Source organism: Aethalodelphis obliquidens, unplaced genomic scaffold (assembly GCF_003676395.1).
Source record: "Aethalodelphis obliquidens isolate GAN/ISIS:26980383/991018 unplaced genomic scaffold, ASM367639v1 scaffold42, whole genome shotgun sequence".
Lineage (NCBI taxonomy): Eukaryota > Metazoa > Chordata > Mammalia > Artiodactyla > Delphinidae > Aethalodelphis > Aethalodelphis obliquidens.
In genome coordinates this window covers 1,074,993-1,093,400 of record NW_020837986.1, presented here as the reverse complement: position 1 = coordinate 1,093,400, position 18,408 = coordinate 1,074,993, and the positions used below count along the sequence as shown (strand labels likewise).

The 18,408-nt window shown below is 40.2% G+C and overlaps 1 pseudogene; it reads right to left on the bottom strand.

Moving 5' to 3' along the window:
• Positions 1 to 11,425: 11,425 nt before the first annotated feature.
• On the bottom strand, positions 11,426 to 13,177 carry LOC113605109 (zinc finger protein 12 pseudogene; annotated as a pseudogene).
• Positions 13,178 to 18,408: the final 5,231 nt, after the last annotated feature.

Here is an 18,408-nt window from a genome sequence, read left to right as displayed (position 1 = left end):
CTTTACTTATAATAATTAACTAAAAGCTAAGATGATAACATGGGGTTGAGAGGTATGAAATCTGGGAAGGAGGTAGGAGAGAAAAGTAAAAGCCTGCTAAGATTCTCATTTTATTTAGTGGGAAGATACAGATGTTAATTAACTCTAGATGTTGATTAAGAATATGCTTAACTATGTGCGTCAAAGGTATAAAGATAATAGGAACAGAATATACATTTTCCAAGTCATCAGAAGAAAAATTAATTGAGGACAAACAAAATGCTATCAACTAACCAAAAAGCAGGGGTGAAAGAGAAGCATGAAAACAGCATATGCAATAGAAAATCCATGGTAAATTGGTAGAACATGTGCAAATATATCAATAACCATAATAAATGTAAATCTATTACATTCACCGTTAAAAGACAAAGACTCTTGAGTTTAAAAAGTCAAACTGTGTGATGTTTTATAAGAGACAGCAAAAACAGGGCAATATAGAAAAACTGAAAATACTGAGATGGAAAAAGGTATTCCAGGCAAATGCCAGCAAAGGGAAAGCACCAATTTTAGCATTAGGCAAAATAGATTTCAAGGCAAAAATAATCAGTATGATTTGAAAAGACAAAAATAGATTTTGATGAAATATTTAATCTACCAATAAGTTTAGTCTTTGTGCTTATATGTGCCTAGTAACATAGAATTGAGATATATAATACTAAACCTGATAGAATTACAAGAAAAAACAACAAATCCACAGTTTTGTGAGAAACTTTAACTTACCTGTTAGAAATCCACAGAATGAGTAGTCAAAAAATCAAGTAAGGTGTTACCGTGATTAACAAGATGTATACAATAGATTTATATGGAGATACGTTTTCCCTGTTCACACACGCGTGATAACTTTTACAAAAATTGTCCTTATTTGAAATAATAGTTTTTTCCTTTTAACCCCCCTTCTCACTTTTCTCCTATTCTCATATTTTCTTTCCTCCCTTCCTATTTGTCTCTCCATCTGTACCATCTGCTTTTCCTCCTCCCAGGTAGCCTTGCTAGCAGATGTATTATATTCCTCTATATTTTTTCATGCTCATAAACTCAGATGCAAATGTATATACCTATGTAGATTTCTGTCCGTATCTCTTACAGAAATCGAACCACAGTTTATAGTACATTTCTCTGCATCTTGCAGAGATGAAAGATAAAAGTTCCCTCAAGTCACTAGATAGAGGTTTAAGAAATTCTTTTTTAATGGCTGTGCGACATGTCATGATATAAATGTACCACAAAGTATTCAACTATTCTTCTGAGTAGACACTTTGTTTTTAGGGTTTTATTGCAATCATGTTGATTGTTGATGTGAATAACCACAGCTACATATATTCTGGTGCTTTGATTTCAATGGGATGGATTCCTGGGCATGAGATTGCTGGGTCAAAGAGTATGTGGAGTTGTTTTACTTTGATATACATTTTGCCAGATTGCTCTCCAACAAGGTCACCGCTACTGGAATGTGGTGAAGAGAGTCCCTTCCCAGCTTGTAGTAGATGTTATCATGCTCCCGATTGATTTGCTAGTGTGATGTGAGTAAAGTGATATCTCAGTGTTACGTAATTTGCATTTCCCTGACTCCTAGGGAAGTTGAACATCTTTTTAGGTTTATTCACCATTTGGATTTGTTCTTCTATGAATAGTCTAGTGATAGTGTCTAGCCAGTTTAATGCTGATACTAATCTGCAGATGCTCTTTGTATATATAGATATTAACCCTTTATCTGTCATCTGCATTGCAGATGGGTCACAAGATCTGATTGAGGGCTAAGTAGGTATAGTGTTACAGGTGTTCTAAGATTTTAATGGTTTGATTTTTTAGATTTGTCTTTAACTCATTTGGAATTTATTTTTGTTTAAACGATGTGAAATAGGGTTCTGATTTTATTTCTTCAATCTCTACACTATCTGCTATACTATCCACTAGCTGCGTGTGACAATTACATTATTTGAAATGTGACTGGTCTGAATTGAAATGGGCTGTAAGTTTAAAATATACACCGGATTTCCAAGACTTGATATAAGAAAAAAGAATGAAAAATGTCTCTTTAATAACTTTTATATTGATTACATGTTGAAATCATAATATTTTGGATATATTGGATTACATAAAGTATTAAAATTAACTTCATATATTTCTTTTTTACTTTTTAATGTGTCCCAGAGAAAAATTTTAATTACATACACAGCTTACATTATATTCCCATTGCACAGCACTATTCCAGATCATCGGTCATGCCAGAACTATTTTTAAAATATTTTTGTTCTCTTTCACTTATCTTTTATCTGCCTCCTGAGAGGTGTATCTATTTAATTGCTTATAGTAGACATCTGTCTGATTCATCACTTCCCATCATCTTTTGAATAGCTTTTTTATATTTGGAGAAATTATTCATCAGAACTCAAATTCCCAGCCTCCCTCACCATTAGGATGTGTGTATTTGACCTTCATGGAATGAATGGGAAGTGAGCTACACGGGGAATCAGGTTCTATATGGAGTTTCCATTTCCATGGGTCCAGATGGCACAGGCAATGAGCTTTGACAGTGCAGCCCCAACAGTAGTTTCAAGGTCAAGGTCCTGGCTTTGGGAGGGTGGTGACAGCAGCAGCAGTTTCCTCATCAGGCAGAACTGGGTATGGTTCGGGGCATTGCTTAACCTTCAGTCTGGCTTTTCAGCCCTCACAATGACATAGTGAGCTACTCGATATCTCTTTAAACAACTTGCTTGCTCCTGAATCATCAGGATCAGCTTCTTTTGCAATATAGAACTCACTATAGAACCCTGACTGCTATACTGGGATGGTTTTCCTCCAAGAAGAGATTTGGGATTTATTTTTTCTTACTATTTAAAAAATATCTTCCATCTTAATGATTTCTCTCTTCCTACTTTTTTTCAGCTTATTTTCTTGTTCTTTTTCTATTTCTCAAGGAGACTATTGTCTTATCCTGGGTTCCCCAGAAAATAGAGCCTGTGTCAAAAGTTTACATGCTAACACTTCACTGGGTTTGTGGAACAACAGAAACCAGGTTGAAGGAAAAAGTGAGGCAGGGAGGGAGGAGAGCAAAGGTAAGAGGCTGTATTCCTGAGAGGTTCACAGTTTTGTAACCAGTGTGGCTAATTCCTTGGGCTCACAGTACATCCTCAGAGAGGTTGTATGAACTCCTCTGTCTTAGAGCATCCCTCAGGAGGAGAAGGTGAGAAGAATTTATCCATTGGGTCCTTCCTGTCCCCCATCTCCTATGGTTCAAAGTCTGCCCCACAGGGCATTAACCTGATGCATCCAGGCAGTATTACCTGGCCTCTGGGGAAGCCAGAGCCTCCTGGACCAATCTGGCCACTGCATATAGTGGTCTGTCTCTCCCTTTCTGTCTGTGCTACTGTGGGGCTCCTCAGCCTGTAGTGCAGTCGATGGCAGAGGCCATGACCTGGCTTAATGACCAGGGAATAGCTTGCTGTTCCCTGTAGAGCCTCTCCATCTAGGAGTCAAGGCAAATGATTTAGGGGTGAGGTTGGTGAGTAGTGGGGTTGAGGGGGGAATGCCACAGAGATCTGTGGTGGTGCATAACCTAAGGGTAGCAATTCTACCCATTGCACCATACAGATCTGCTTTCACCCTCTTGTAACCTATGGAGCACATACAAGAACAAGATGCCCTCATTTCTTCTCTAAGAGGGAAGCTATAAGTCAGTCTTTCAAGGTGGTAGCTGTTCATTGAAGCAGGGCAGTGCCTGGGGACAGAGAGAGTAAGGGGGTGACAGGTGTGGAAGAAGAGTACGGTGTAGGGTGTGGCTATGGATCTGAGCAATGCTTAAATTGAATCACATAAAGTATCAAGTTCTTTCCATTTAGTGATGAAGTTACTTAAGGCTAAAAAATTTCCTTTGAAATTTTTTCTATCTCCCGTAAGTTTTCCAATGAAGAATTCTCCATTTCTTTGTTTTCTAGATAATTTGTAATTTCATTTTTCTTTCCTTTGATTCAAGTGTTCCCAAACAGTGTGTTTCTTAGATTTAATTTCCATGTAGTGAGCATATTTTGGTGACTTTAAAAACTATTTACTTCATTTTTATTGAATGATGAGCAGAGATGATAGCCTATGAAATATCTAATTTATTGAATTTTTCAAGATTTTCCTTATAGCCAAGTGGATGATAAATTTTAGTAAATGCTCATGTATGTATAAAAATGTACATTCTGTATTTGAAGAAACATTTATTTATTTGAGTTTGTAGATTGCCCTTATTCTTAAGTGATACATGCTTATGAGTGAAGGGTCACAATATTGGTAACTTATTTTCAAATGATTCAGAAAAAAATGTGTATATATGTATAAAAAGAGAGAAAGAAATAAAGCAAATACAGCAAAATCATAACAATTGGTGAATCTAAATGGTTCGTATAGAGATGTTTATTGTAGCATTCTTCTGCCTTTTCTGGGGATTTGAAATTTTACAAAATATAAAGGTGAAAATAAAATCCCTTTACTCTATTTTTAATAGGTGTCTCAGTGGGACCAAAATTAGACTTGAATATTCCATCTGCTATCTTTCCCTGGGACCTCTTCATTATTTTAAATCTTTTATTTGTTTTTCTAATAAAGTTATTTAAATCTGTAATTCTTCCTTTGAATTTTTGTTTGGTCACACTTCAAAGATTTTTATATTTTGTGTTCTCATTGTTATTCATTAAAATAATTTATAATTTCTATTCTGATTTTCTCTCTAACCTGATGGTAGCTAAAAGAGTGAATTTTGGATATTCATGTCTATAGCGATCTTGGTGGTGGTGAGGTTTTTGTTTTTTCTTTGGCTATTCTTGTTGATGTGTTCTGGTTTCATTGCATTATAGTCTGTGAAATGGCCTATAGTATTTCTGCCTTTTGACTACAGTAAGTTCCCTACATACGAATGAGTTCCATTCTGAGAGCAAGTTCATAAGTCTAATTTGTTTGTAAGTCCAGCAAAGTTAGCTTACATACCCAGCTAACACAATTGGCTATACAGCACTGTAATGTAATAGGTTTATAATACTTTTCACACAAATAGTACATAAAAAACAAACACAAAAAATAAAATTTTTTTTTTTTTTTTGCGATACGCGGGCCTCTCACTGCTGTGGCCTCTCCCGCTGCGGAGCACAGGCTCCGGACGCGCAGGCTCAGCGGCCATGGCTCATGGGCCCAGCCGCTCCGCGGCATGTGGGATCCTCCCGGACCGGGGCATGAACCCGTGTCCCCTGCATCGGCAGGCGGACTCTCAACCACTGCGCCACCAGGGAAGCCCCAAAATAAAACATTTTTAATCTTACAGTACAGTACCTTGAAAAGTACAGTAGTACAGCACAACAGCTGGCATACAGGGGCTGGCATCAAGTGAACAGGCAAGAAGAGTTACTGAGGAAGGTGAGCTGCAATTTCACTCACGCCTGATGCTGATGGAACGCATGTTCACATCTTTGAAAGTTCTCAACTTGAAGGTTCGTATGTAGGGGACTTACTGTATGCGGAAGTGTCCTATGAATTCTGGGGAAACGGTTGCTTGAATACATCCTTGCTGCCCTCATCTTTCAATTTAAAACCAGCTATTGAACATTTTTTGAGGCCAGCAGCTTTTTTGTTTTTGAGGCCAGCATTTTTTGAGGTTTTAGGGTAGAAGCAAGATCTAGTGATCTCTGGGGGCTAGTCTGAGTTCAGTGAGAGCCGGGCCACCAGAGGCTGGCCCCAGTAGGGACGGTCAGAAGGAAAGAGGTAACATCTGGGAACACTTGACTTACGCAAATCCAAGAACTTCCTGAGGGAGCTGTGTGCCTGCCCCTGTGAGTACTCTTCAGCCTTACTGCTCCAGTGCTCAGAAAGCCGAGGGGGAGTAAATCGGTGTGCTCAATCCTTTCTACCCTGGGAAAATGCCAGATGAGGAGACGAAGGAGCAGAGGGAGTCCTTCTGGGACCAGCGACCCACCAGCCGGAGCACTGCTGACCCAGAAGAGCAAAGACTGCTGGGCGGTCCATGACTCAAGAGCCTGACCTGCCGCAGGTCCCCAGCAGCTGAACACGCACCCCGGGGAGTCAGCGAAGGAAAATACCAACGTACCTGCGGGGTCTTCGAAATGAGAAAGAGAGAGAACTGGTGTATCACAGAGAACAGCCAGTACAAACCTACAGGAGAAGAGAGAAGGTAATCTGAACAGAAACTGACGATGAAAATGACACCGAAGGATCCACAGATACAGTGTGACGCGCATGCGCGCGTGCACACGCACAAACACACACACACTCATGTTCTGGATCGAAGGAAAATCTCATATTCAGACTAAACATTTCAGGAGATGAATCAAAGGAGAGGAAGGTTACTGGTGCAACTGGATGTGGAATACCAAATGGAGAAATAAAACACATATCAAAAATTTAAAGAGATGGAAATGATGAGGTGAAATCAGAGAGGTTGGGGGGATGATGGAGGCAACCAAATACCTGTCTATTTGAATTATTCAATATTGGAATTATTATTATCGGAAAAATGGAAATTCATCAAATGGAAGAAGTGGAAGGCAGGCAATAACGAAACAAAACAATGGAGGAAATTTTCCCTGAAATTTTTCCAACAAAGACCTGATCAGAAGATTTTAAGGGGTCACTGAATTCCAAACAGAGCTTCTCCCCACACACCCACCCAAAAAAACGAACACCAAGTATACATATAAAGCTTACCAACCTCCAGAGAGGGAAAATAAGTAACTTACAATGAAAATCAGTGAGGCTGGCATTGGACTTCTCATCTGCAATACTGGAAGTAAATGATGATGTAATAATATCTACAGACTTTTGAGGGGAAAAGGGAATCCTAAAGGAAGACTAATAATAATACGGGACTATAAATACTGAAGGATCTCAGCCTGGTACTTGGGGAGGGGCAGGTGGAGAGGAAAAAATTAAAGCATTTAAATCTCTTTGGGGCTTGGGGAGCATGATGTAAAAGAATTACAATCGGTCTTTTTTTTTTCTTTTTTTTTTGCGTTACGCGTGCCTCTCACTGTTGTGGCCTCTCCCATTGCGGAGCACAGGCTCCAGACACGCAGGCTCAGTGGCCATGGCTCACGGGCCCAGCCGCTCCGTGGCATGTGGGGTCTTCCCAGACTGGGGCACGAACCCGTGTCCCCTGCCTCGGCAGGCGGACTCTCAACCACTGCGCCACCAGGGAAGCCCAATTGGTCATCTTAATGTGAAGAAATAGATGGTGTTTTTCATATAATGGAAGATTATATAATTGTGATTATGTATTTTTTTTCTGAATATGAAAAAGAAAAGGTAATTGCTAGCTCTATAGAACACCAAAATCTAAAAGAAAAACAGAGGGAATTCCCTGGCTGTCCAGTGGTTAGGACTCCACGTTCTCACTGCCAAGGGCCCGCATCCAATCCCTGGTTGGGGAATTAAGATTCCACAAGCTGTGAGGCCCAGCCAAAGAAACCCCAAACAACAACTACAAAAAACCCTCATTAAGCTGTATACTTAAGAGGTGTGTAATTTGTTGTATGTAAATTATACTTAAAAAAAAATAAAAGAAAAACAGATAATAAATGGCCATATTATCAAGCCAGAAAAACAAGAAAAAGGAAGAGAAATAACAAAGTAAATAAATAGTAAGCTCGAATTAAAATGGAAGGAATAAAATAAAATATATCCATTTTTACAGTAATCTCAAAGGGACTGAATTGTCCTATTAAAACGCAAGGTGTGCTAAATAGGATTAGAGAACAAAACCCAGGCATATGCTACTGTTAGGAATCCTGTATCAGCCAGAAATGCGGGTAACAGAAACCTGAATCACAGTGGTTTAAACATATGAGAAATTTGTTTTTCCTTGTGTAACAAGAGGTAGGTGCAGAGCTAGGGCAGCTGCTCAGAAAAGCTCTAATCTCTACTGTCAATTCTAGATTCCCCTCACCCTTGGCACCTCTGCTGGATATGGTGGCTTACCTGGTGGTGTGACCTTCAACCCTCATTCCTAAGGGATCTGAGCCCTTCCTGGTAACTATGCTGTTCTCAGTTTGAGGCCATGATGGATGGATATGTCCATCTACCATCAAAATTGGGCACCTCCTCCATATCCCAAGCTCAGGCTTCTTCCTCCTCTGTCAACTGGTCATAAGGAACCCACTTCCCACTGCATACAACCATAGGTTTTTTTTTCTTTTGGCAGTGCCAAGTGGCTTGTGGGACCTTAGTTCCCTCACCAGGGATTGAACCCGGGCCCCCAGCACTGGAAGCTTGGAGTCCTAGCCACTGGACAGCCAGGGAATTCCCTCAGCCATAGGTTTAAGCCAAGGAGCAGGCAACAGGTGGATGAAATGGGGGTCAGGGTTGCTTACTCACTCAGCTTGCTTGTGCCATCTGGCCCTCCTCTGCTCAATCTTGGCAACTCCGGTGGGAGGGTGAGGGCATGCGGCATCTCTGAAGAAGTCCTCCCAGGAGAGACTCCTTTTGAATCACTGAAAGTGGTGTCTCTCAGAGGAGTCAGAAAGGGGCAGAGGGACATTCTGAACAATGACAAGACCTCCAGTTAGGAATTGTTGAGGTTGGACACTGCCATGGCAGTCCCCAAATTATAGGAGAAAGAATTATGCTACGTGTCCCTAACTTCAGGTGTGGTACAACGATGGCATCTTCTCTTCATTCATCTCCCCTTATTCCAGTGTTTCCCAACCTTTATTTTTTTAAGTTATAGCTCCTCCAAGGGGACTTTTTAGATATTATTTTTCCTAATTGTCCTCCCCATAAAAATTTAATACCACAGATATACTGCGTATCTATTTATGAAATATGGTCCTTTGAGGGCCACAAACCATTGTAATAGCTAAGAATTTTTTCAGGCTTCAAGAACAAACTTTCACCCCCTTGGGGGCAATATTGCCCCTGTTGAGAATGCATGTCTATTCCGTTAAGAAAAAACTAAAGCAGGAAGGAAAAAAGCAGTATTATAATTTAAATTATCTGATATGTTTTTTTGACAGAAACGCAGTGACACACGTAACTGTGAAAAATGTCTCCCCAGCACTGTGCATTAATGTGGGTTAATGAAAATGGGTGGCTGAAATGAGGAGAGTGGGGATTGGAAGGCAGACCGCTTTCAGCCGGAGCAGAGACGTGGTGGAGTCTTTCATGTGCGACTAGAGCCCTCTGCTGGCCATTTTGGGAACATACCCTAGTAAATTTAATGTAGCCCATTCATTTACCTTCTATTTCCCCAGCATCCCTAACGTGTCATTGATGAGCTCTAGGCTTGGGTTTGAGGCTCAGCAAGGTTTAATAACCTTATGAGAAAAGGTTATTAAAGCCAGAACCACACAGTGGTAAGTAGTAAAGCTGGCATTCAAAGTCAGGTTTGTCTGAATCCAAAGCCCATACTTTCCTCCTCAGGAGGTTGAGTTTCATTTATTTATTCACCTATAGCTGTCCAACTGCTCCAGCACCATTTGTTGAAGTCTATTCTCCTCCACTGAATTCCTTCTGCACCTTTGTAAAAAACCAGTTGGGCATATTTGTGTGGGTCTATTTCCCATATAAAGCTTCCTCCCTAATTGTAAGCCCCTCCTTCCTCCATAGATGTAACTGCTATCCTAGATTTTCTGTTAACCATCCACTGGCTTTCCTTTGTAGTTGTACTGCTTATATATGTATCCCTCAACAGTGTACTGTTGAATTCTTTGTTTTTGAACTTTATATAAATGCAATAATATGGTATTTATATTTTCCTTTTTTATTAAACATTATTGTTTTAAGATAACAATCATGATGTGTATAACTGAGCTTCATTTTCATTGGTGTATGTTATTCCCATTGTATAAACATATCAATATTCATCTAGTCTATTGTTAATGGACATTTGCTACTTTCTCTTTTTTTCAATTGTCATTACAAAACCCTGAAAGGTTGCAATGAACCTTCTTGTACATGTTTGTTGGTGCAGATGTGCAAGAGTTTCTTTAGGGCAAGGTTTTCCTGTGATGGAGTTGCTGGCATCCTGGATGAGCCCCTTCTCCTGTCCTTTCTCTGACATGGTGCAGGGTATTGCGTATCTTTGGTCCTCCCACACACTAAATGCCTGAAGCACCCTCAGTCATAGTGACAACGAATCACCCCAGTATTTCCAAACACCCTTTAGAACGCCCAGTTGTTTTAGGGTATGTATCTAGAAGTACAATTGTTGAGGCACACATTATGTCACTGTTCAATTTTCACTTACATACTGTATTGTTGAGATTCAGAGAGAGGTGGGTTCCCTATGTAAATCCAACATACACGTAATTCATGTTATATAACACACTCATGCACTATATACCTATCCATATACTTCAGAAGGTCTTCACATATATATTTAACACTGCTGTGCCAATGACCTTAACTTATTCCCGACAAAAGCTCCACTTTCACATTCTATTAAGAACTGAATATTTTATTATCTTTTTTTGTAACAAGTTTGGTATCACACCTGAAATACGACTTCTATTTCCACAAGAACATTTTCCCACAAGAACATTTTTATCCATATCCCTTAAAATAATACATTTGCCCTCCATATTTTTGAATACTTCTTGAGAGCTTTCACACAATCAAAGCATACATAGAGAGCTCCTATTTCGCTCCTATGTTACTTCTGTAATTCCAATTAGCTCTAACCTGTTGATAAAGACTTTCCTACATGTGTTGACATCTAAGCGGTTCTGTCCTATGATTTTGCTGATGTTCAATGGCTATGAACTGCAGAGGATGGCTTCTGCACGTGGAGAGTGTTGGTGGGAGTTTTCTTCTTATGTTTTTTTCTTTGATGTTTGGTGAGGGCTGACCTCTGGCTGAAGGTTTTTCTACATTCATTACATTCATAGGGTTTTTCCCCTGTGTGAATTCTCTGATGTTTTGTGAGGGCTGACTTTTCATAGAAGGTTTTCCCACATTCGGGACATCTGTAGGGTTTCTCTCCTGTATGAGTTCTCTGATGTACAATGAGGTTGGCTTTCACGCAGAAAGATTTCCAGCATTCATTACATTTATAGGGTTTCTCTCCTGTGTGGGTCCTTTGATGTTGAGTAAGGTTTGACTTAACACAGAAGGTTTTCCCACATTCATTACATTTATAGGGTTTCTCTCCTGTGTGAGTTCTCTGATGTACGGTGAGGGCTGACTTCTGACAGAAGGATTTTCCACATTCACGACATTTGTAGGGTTTTTCTCCTGTGTGAGTTCTCTGATGCTCAGTGAGGTTGGACTTTACAAAAAAGGACTTCCCACATTCACTACATTCATAGGGCTTTTTTCCTGTGTGCACACTCTGATGTTGAGAAAAGTCTGTTTTCTTAGGGAAGCTGTCCCCACATTTATTACAGTCATAGGTTTTCTTCCCTTTGTGAGCCCTCTGATTTTGAGTGAGGTGTGATTTCTTATTTAAGACCCTCCCACTTTCACTACACTCATTATTTGGTTCCCCCAAGCACATTCTCTGATGTTGACTGAGTTTCAACGTCTTGTGGGAGGATTTCTCACACTTACTACCTTTAAAGCTTTTCTTGCTCGTGTTAATTCTCTGCTTTAGAGCGAGGCAGGACTCCTTTTTCACAGCTTTCTCACTATCATTACACTTACTGGGTTTTTCCGTTGTGTGAGTTCTCAGATGTTGAGTCAGGTGTGGCTTTTTGTGGAAGGATTTCCCACACTGGTTACAGTCATAGATTTTCTCTTCTGTATCAGTTCGTTCATTTTGAGTGTGGGATGACTTCTGCAAGGCTTCCTCACTTCTGTTATACTCATCAGGTTTTCCTCCTGTGTGCACTCTCTGATGTTGAGTAAGGTTCGACTTCTCGCTAAAAGATTTCCCCAATTTGTTACATTCACAGTGAGCTCTCTGATGTGCACGTTTTGACTTCAAGCATGAGGATTTCCTATTTTTACTGGATTCGTGTGGTTTCCTTTCCTTAAGAGTTCTTGGACAAGCACCAAGCTTTAACTTTTGGAGGAAGGCTTGTCCATATTTGTTACCTTCAGAGGGTTTCTCTCTTGTATGAGCTCTCTTACATGCAACAAAGGCTGTTTTTCTGTGAAAAGCTTTCTCACAATGATTATATTCAAGACATTGCTCCAAAGCTGAATTCTTCTGACACTGAATAAAGTCCTCAATTTGTCTGTGGGATTTCCTCTTTTGATCATTTTCACTGGGCTTGTTCCCTGTATGGGTTTTCTCATTTACAGTAGTAAGGAATCCACATCCATTGAAATCATTAGATATTTTTCTCACACTGCTTCTATTACTAATAACTAATTCAAAAACACTTTTCAAGTTTGTTACAAATGGGTCACATTGATGGGATATTTTTTTTGAGGGCACTGGATTTGTGGTCATATTAAGTGTTTCTCTGAAGGTCTTATTTCTATCCTCAGTCAATGTTTTGTTGTTGATGAATAAACCTTGCCTCAAATACTTGTCTTCATTTTCTTGGCTTATCTCTTCCATGTTATTGGTTCTTTGGACTTATAGAAATATAAAAAATTAACATACATTATAAATCTTAACACATTTCTTAAGGAATAGGCTTGTATACAAATGCCCTAAGTTAAGTTAATTCTTAGGTTTCAGACACAGTCTCCTGGGATGAAAGAACTTCTAAGCACATATTTATCCTACTCTTTTAGTTGGTACATGAAAACAAAAACAAAAATACATATTGCAGTAGAAAAAGGGAGAGAAAGCTGAAAATTAATACTAGAAGCTTCGGCTTGTTACAAAAATTACCTCAAAATGGATGGAGAGTTTGAAATAAAACACAAGGAGTGGTGAAGTGAGTCCAAAGGATGTCAGGAAAACAAGTGATCCAAGGATGGAGGGTATTAAAAGAATGGGGCAAAGATAAGGGACACTGAATAGGGAGACAAGGAAGACTAAAGGGTGATCAAGGGAAGGGTCAGGGAAAAGATAGAGGATAAGCCATGTTTGCATATCATTTGATTCTATCAGAGCTAATCAATAGTTATTTGTCTTGACTGACAACTCTACTTTTCCCTCTTTCAATCTGCTGACGTACTGTACCAAATGACTGTGCCCTGTCACAATACTAATTTTTAATTTCACTTTTAAAATACTGAAGTATAATTGATTTACAATATTGTGTTAATTTTAGGTGTACAGCAAAGTGATTCGGTTATGCATGTACATATGTATATACCTATATTCTTTTTTCGATTCTTTTCCATTATAGTTTAATACAAGATATTGAATATAGTTCCCTGTGCGATACAGTAAAACCTTGTTGTTTAATTCTACTTTCACATCATTTTTTATTCCTCTCTGATTTCTCTTTTTTTGTGAGAACTCAAGCACCTGGCTATTCGACTTGGTCTTAGGACCTTTATTAATCTTTGTCTTAAAATTTTTTGGCTGTGAGTGATTATTATTATCTTCTACTATTTTCATTTTATGCAATAACATTGGTTATATGCTTAAAAACTTAAGACTTCTCTGTAGCAGATAAAACAAATAGAGGCCGATATGCTAGCAAGAAAAATCTGATATTGGATTTTCATACTTAGACTTTATACTAGATTTTTATACCTAAATTCACAACACATGTTCAACTGATCATCCCACAAGCCTACAGTATTGCCAGCTCCTATCAGACCAGGGTATTTAATTCCATCAATTGTGTGTTTCCAACAACAAATACACTCTCATGGTCTTCACTTAGCACATATTATGTCCTTAGCTCTACTCAGAACCTAGATATCCTTCAGAGTAATGCTACTATTCCACTGTTAAAAAAAAATCTCAACACTTTAAGTTCCATTTGTGGTAAAATCGCCAAGTAAATACTGTCTGCATAATATGTTCTAACTCTATTTCCACAGCTACGTTACTTTCTCTCTATTTCTGTGAACAAGCCTGACTTTAATTGCTTTTGGCAGTTTTTCCACTTTTTTTTAAAGTTTGGGATTTCAGCTGCCTCGAACCTATAAGAAAAATGGAATTGACATTAAATTTTTTTTCCTTGTGGCCTTTGGATAATTTGCAGGGGGAAAAAAAGGGCGATGCTGACTACATTTGCATCTGCATATTGGGAATTCACTCTTTCCTTCTAAAAAACACTTTTTTTCACGTGGCTCCTGGGAAACCCCTGACTCCTGATTCTCCCTCTACCATAGTGGGTGCTCCTTCTTGGTCTCTTTTGCTAGAGCCCTATGTCTCCGTGACCTCCAAATGTAATGCTCAAGGGTGCAGTCCCTGACCTCTTCTCTTACCTACTATCTTACTCAGAGTAGAATTCAGTCTTACCAGGCCTATAAAGCTTTGCCTCTAGCTAACTCTCTGACATCATCTGCTGTTTTCTCCTCACTGAACCCTCTCCGGTCCCACCAACTTCCCTGCTGTTCTCTGACTACACCAGGCATGCTCCTGTCTCACAGTCTTGGCATCTGCTGTTCCTTGATCTGGAATCTCTCAGATAACCCGTCGCTCACTCCATCCCTTCATTCAAGACTCCATTCTACTCTCCTGTTCAACTGTCCACCTCCTCAAAGGGGCCTTCCCTGACTTCCTTTTGAAAAAGGACTCCCTGTCGGTCTCCATCCCCTTCATCTGACTTTAATTTATCAGAGTACCAATTACTACCAGACATGTTACATATGGATCTGCTATTTGGATCTACTGACAGGAGCAGAGACTTTGCTTTGTATCTCCTGTGACTTAGAACATGACTGGTGCATAGCTGGTGCTTCGTAAATATTTATTGAATCAAATGATCCATCAACAAATGCATATTTACAGAACATTTGGCACAGGAGGGAACGTAAAGGATAGCCATTATTGCACAGAGAGAAAAACAGAGAAATAAAGGTCTAGGATGAGGAAGGCAGCAACTGGATTCTACAAAAACCAAGCGAATCTCTCTCTATAAAAGTCAAACAGAAAACAAAGAGCATTTATATATGAGAGTGATATATGGAGGCTTAATATCTAAGGTATGGTAGTCATCTGCCGTCACTCCTAAAAGTCTGGAGCCTCTAAAAGAGATTCCTAAAACCCATTTCAAAGATATTACCCCCTGAACTGGCCACTTTGGATCCAGTTTCCCCTGGCTGCCTTCCAGGTGACCGCATTAACTCACCTGGGTGGCTCTCACTTGGGAGTTGTCCCTTTAATATCCACGGTTCTTCTTCTTGTTCCAACTTGAGTATCAGCTCAGGTTTGGAAACACAGTGACCTGTTGTGGGAAACGACATGGGACTTGGCAAAGTTGCTTAGGAGTCAATCCCTTTGAAGAATCAGAAGGGAGAAGCTTTAGGAGCTGTAGAATGATGGGGACCCTTTCACTAGGGAGGTGAGAATACAATATCCTTTCAAGTTCCCTAAAAGGTTTTTGAATCCAAAACCTCATGTGCATGATGCGCCACAGTGACTTGGTTCCTAAGACAGGAAATGCATGCTGTTGGGAGCTGCACGGGAAGCTGGGCTTACCCAGGGACACCAGGTGCCCGTAGTTCTCCAGCATCACATCCCTGTACAGGAGCCTCTGAGCACGGTCCAGCAACTGCCACTCCTTCTGGGTGAAGTCCAATGATACATCCTCGAACAACACCGATCCCTGTAATAGCCCAAGGCTGCTCAGTCTGCAGTGCTCAAGACCAGATGGCACGGGAAATATGTAGGGGGTACTGATCCTACCGTATTCACTGTAAAGAGTTGCCCAGAAAATGTTATAAAGGTCGTCTACCACATACCTTCCATCATGTTATACAGGCAGACCCCAGAGATATTGCAGGTTTGGTTCCAGACTACTGCAATTGAGTCACACGAATTTTGGGGGGTTTCTCAGTGCATATGAACATTATATTTATGCTATTTACTAAGCGTGCAATAGCATTATATCTAAAAAAGCAATGTACATGCCTTAATTTAAAAACACTTTATTGCTTAAAAAATGCTAACAATCGAGCCTTCAGCAAGTTGTAATCTTTTTGCTGGTGGAGGGTCTAGCCGTGATGTTGGTGGCTGATCAGGGTGGTGGCTGCTGAGAGCTGAGGTGACCATGGCAATTTCTTAAAATAAGACAACAATGAGTTTTGCCACATTGATTGATTCTTCCTTTCATGAACGATTTCTCTTTAGCATGCAATGTTGTTTGATAGCATTTTACCCACAGTAGGACTTGTTTCAAAATTGGAGTCAATCCTCTTAAATCCTGCCACTGCTTTATCAACTAAGTATGTGTAATATTCTAAATCCTTTGTTGTCATTTCAACAATCTTTGCAGCATCTTTCCCAGGAGTAGATTCCATCTCAAGGAACCACTTTCTTTGCTCATCCAAAAGATGCAACTCCTCATCTGCTAAAGTTTTATCATGAGATGGCAGCAATTCAATCACATCTTCAGGCACCACTTCTAATTTTAATCCTATTGCTATTTCCACCACCTCTGAAGTTACTTCCTCCACTGAAGTCTTGAACTCCTCAAAGTCATCCTTGGGGGTTAGAATCAACTTCTTCCAAACTCTTGTTAATGTTGATATGTTGACTTCTTCCCATGAATCACAAATGTTCTTCATGGCATCTAGAATGGTAAATGCTTTCCAAAACGTTTTCAATTTATTTTGCCCAGATCCATCGGAGGAATACCCATCTACAGCAGCTATCACCTTATTTTTTTAATTAATTAATTTATTTATTTTTGGCTGCTTTGGGTCTTTGTTGCTGTGCGTGGGCTTTCTCTGGTTGCAGCGAGCAGGGAGTACTCTTTCATTGTGGTGACAGACTTCTCATTGTGGTGGCTTCTCTTGTTGCAGAGCACAGGCTGTAGGCATGCAGGCTTCAGTAGTTGTGGCACGCGGGCTCAGCAGTTGTGGCTCACGGGCTCTAGAGCGCAGGCTCAGTAGTTGTGGCACACGGGATTAGTTGCTCTGCGGCATGTGGGATCTTTCTGGACCAGGGCTTGAACCTGTGTCCCCTGCACTGGCAGGTGGATTCTTAACCACTGCACCACCAGGGAAGTCCAGTTATCACCTTATGAAGTGTACTTCTTAAAGAAATTACTCCTTGCTCCATGAGCTGCACAATGCATGTTGTGTTAGCAGGCATGAGAACCACATTAATGTCATCGTCCATCTCCATCATAGCTACTGAGTGACCAGGTGCACTGTCAATGAGCAGTAATATTTTGAAAGGAATCTTTTTTTGGGGGGGCAGTGGGTCTCAACAGTGGGATTAAAATATTCAGAAAACCATGTTATAAACAGATGTGCTGGCATCCAGGCTTTGTTATTCCATTTATAGAGCCCAGGCAGAGTAGATTTAGCATAATTCTTAAGGGTCCTAGGATTTTCAGAATGGTAAATGAGCATTGGCTTCAACTTCAAGTCACCAGCTGCATTAGCCACTAACAAGAGAGTCAGCCTGTCCTTTGAAGCCAGGCATTGACTTCTCCTCTCTAGCTATGAAAGTCCTAGATAGCAGCTTCCTGACCTCTCTCAGCCTTCATAATACTGAAGAGAGTTACGGTCTTTCTCTAGATTAGTCTTTGGCTTAAGGAAATGTGGCTGCTTTGATCTTCTATCCAGACCACTAAAACTTTCTCCGTATCAGCAATACGGCTGTTTCGCTTTCTTATCATTTGCGTGTTCACTGAAGTAGCACTTTTAATTTCCTTCAAGAACTTTTCCTTTGCATTCACAACTTGGCTAACTGTTTCGCACAAAAGGCCTAGCTTTCAGCCTGTCTCAACTTTCAACATGCCTCCCTCGCTAAGCTTAATCATTTCTAGCTTTTGATTTTTAATGAGAAACATTCAACTGTTCCTTTCACTTGATCACTTAGAAGCCATCATAGGGCTATTAAGTGGCCTAATTTCAATAGTGTTGTATCTCAGGGGGTAGGGGGGTCTAAGGAGAGGGAGAGAGATGGGGGAAGAGCTGGTCAGTGAAGCAGTCAGAACACACAGAACATTTATAGATTAAGTTTGCCGTCTTATATGGGCAAAGTTCGTGGTGCCCCAAAACAATTATAATAGTAACATCAAAGATCACTGATCACAGATCACCCTAACAAATACAATAATAATGAAAAAGTTTGAAATATTACAAGAATTGCCAAAATGTGACACAGAGACACGAAGTGGGCAAATGCTGTTGTAAAAATGGCACCAATAGGCGCAGTGGTTGAGAGTCCGCCTGCCGATGCAGGGGACACGGGTTCGTGCCCTGGTCCAGGAAGATCCCACATGCCGCGGAGCGGCTAGGCCCGTGAGCCATGGCCGCTAAGCCTGAGCATCCGGAGCCTGTGCTCCGCAACGGGAGAGGCCACAACAGTGAGAGAACCGCGTACCGCAAAAAAAAAAAAAAAAAAAAAAA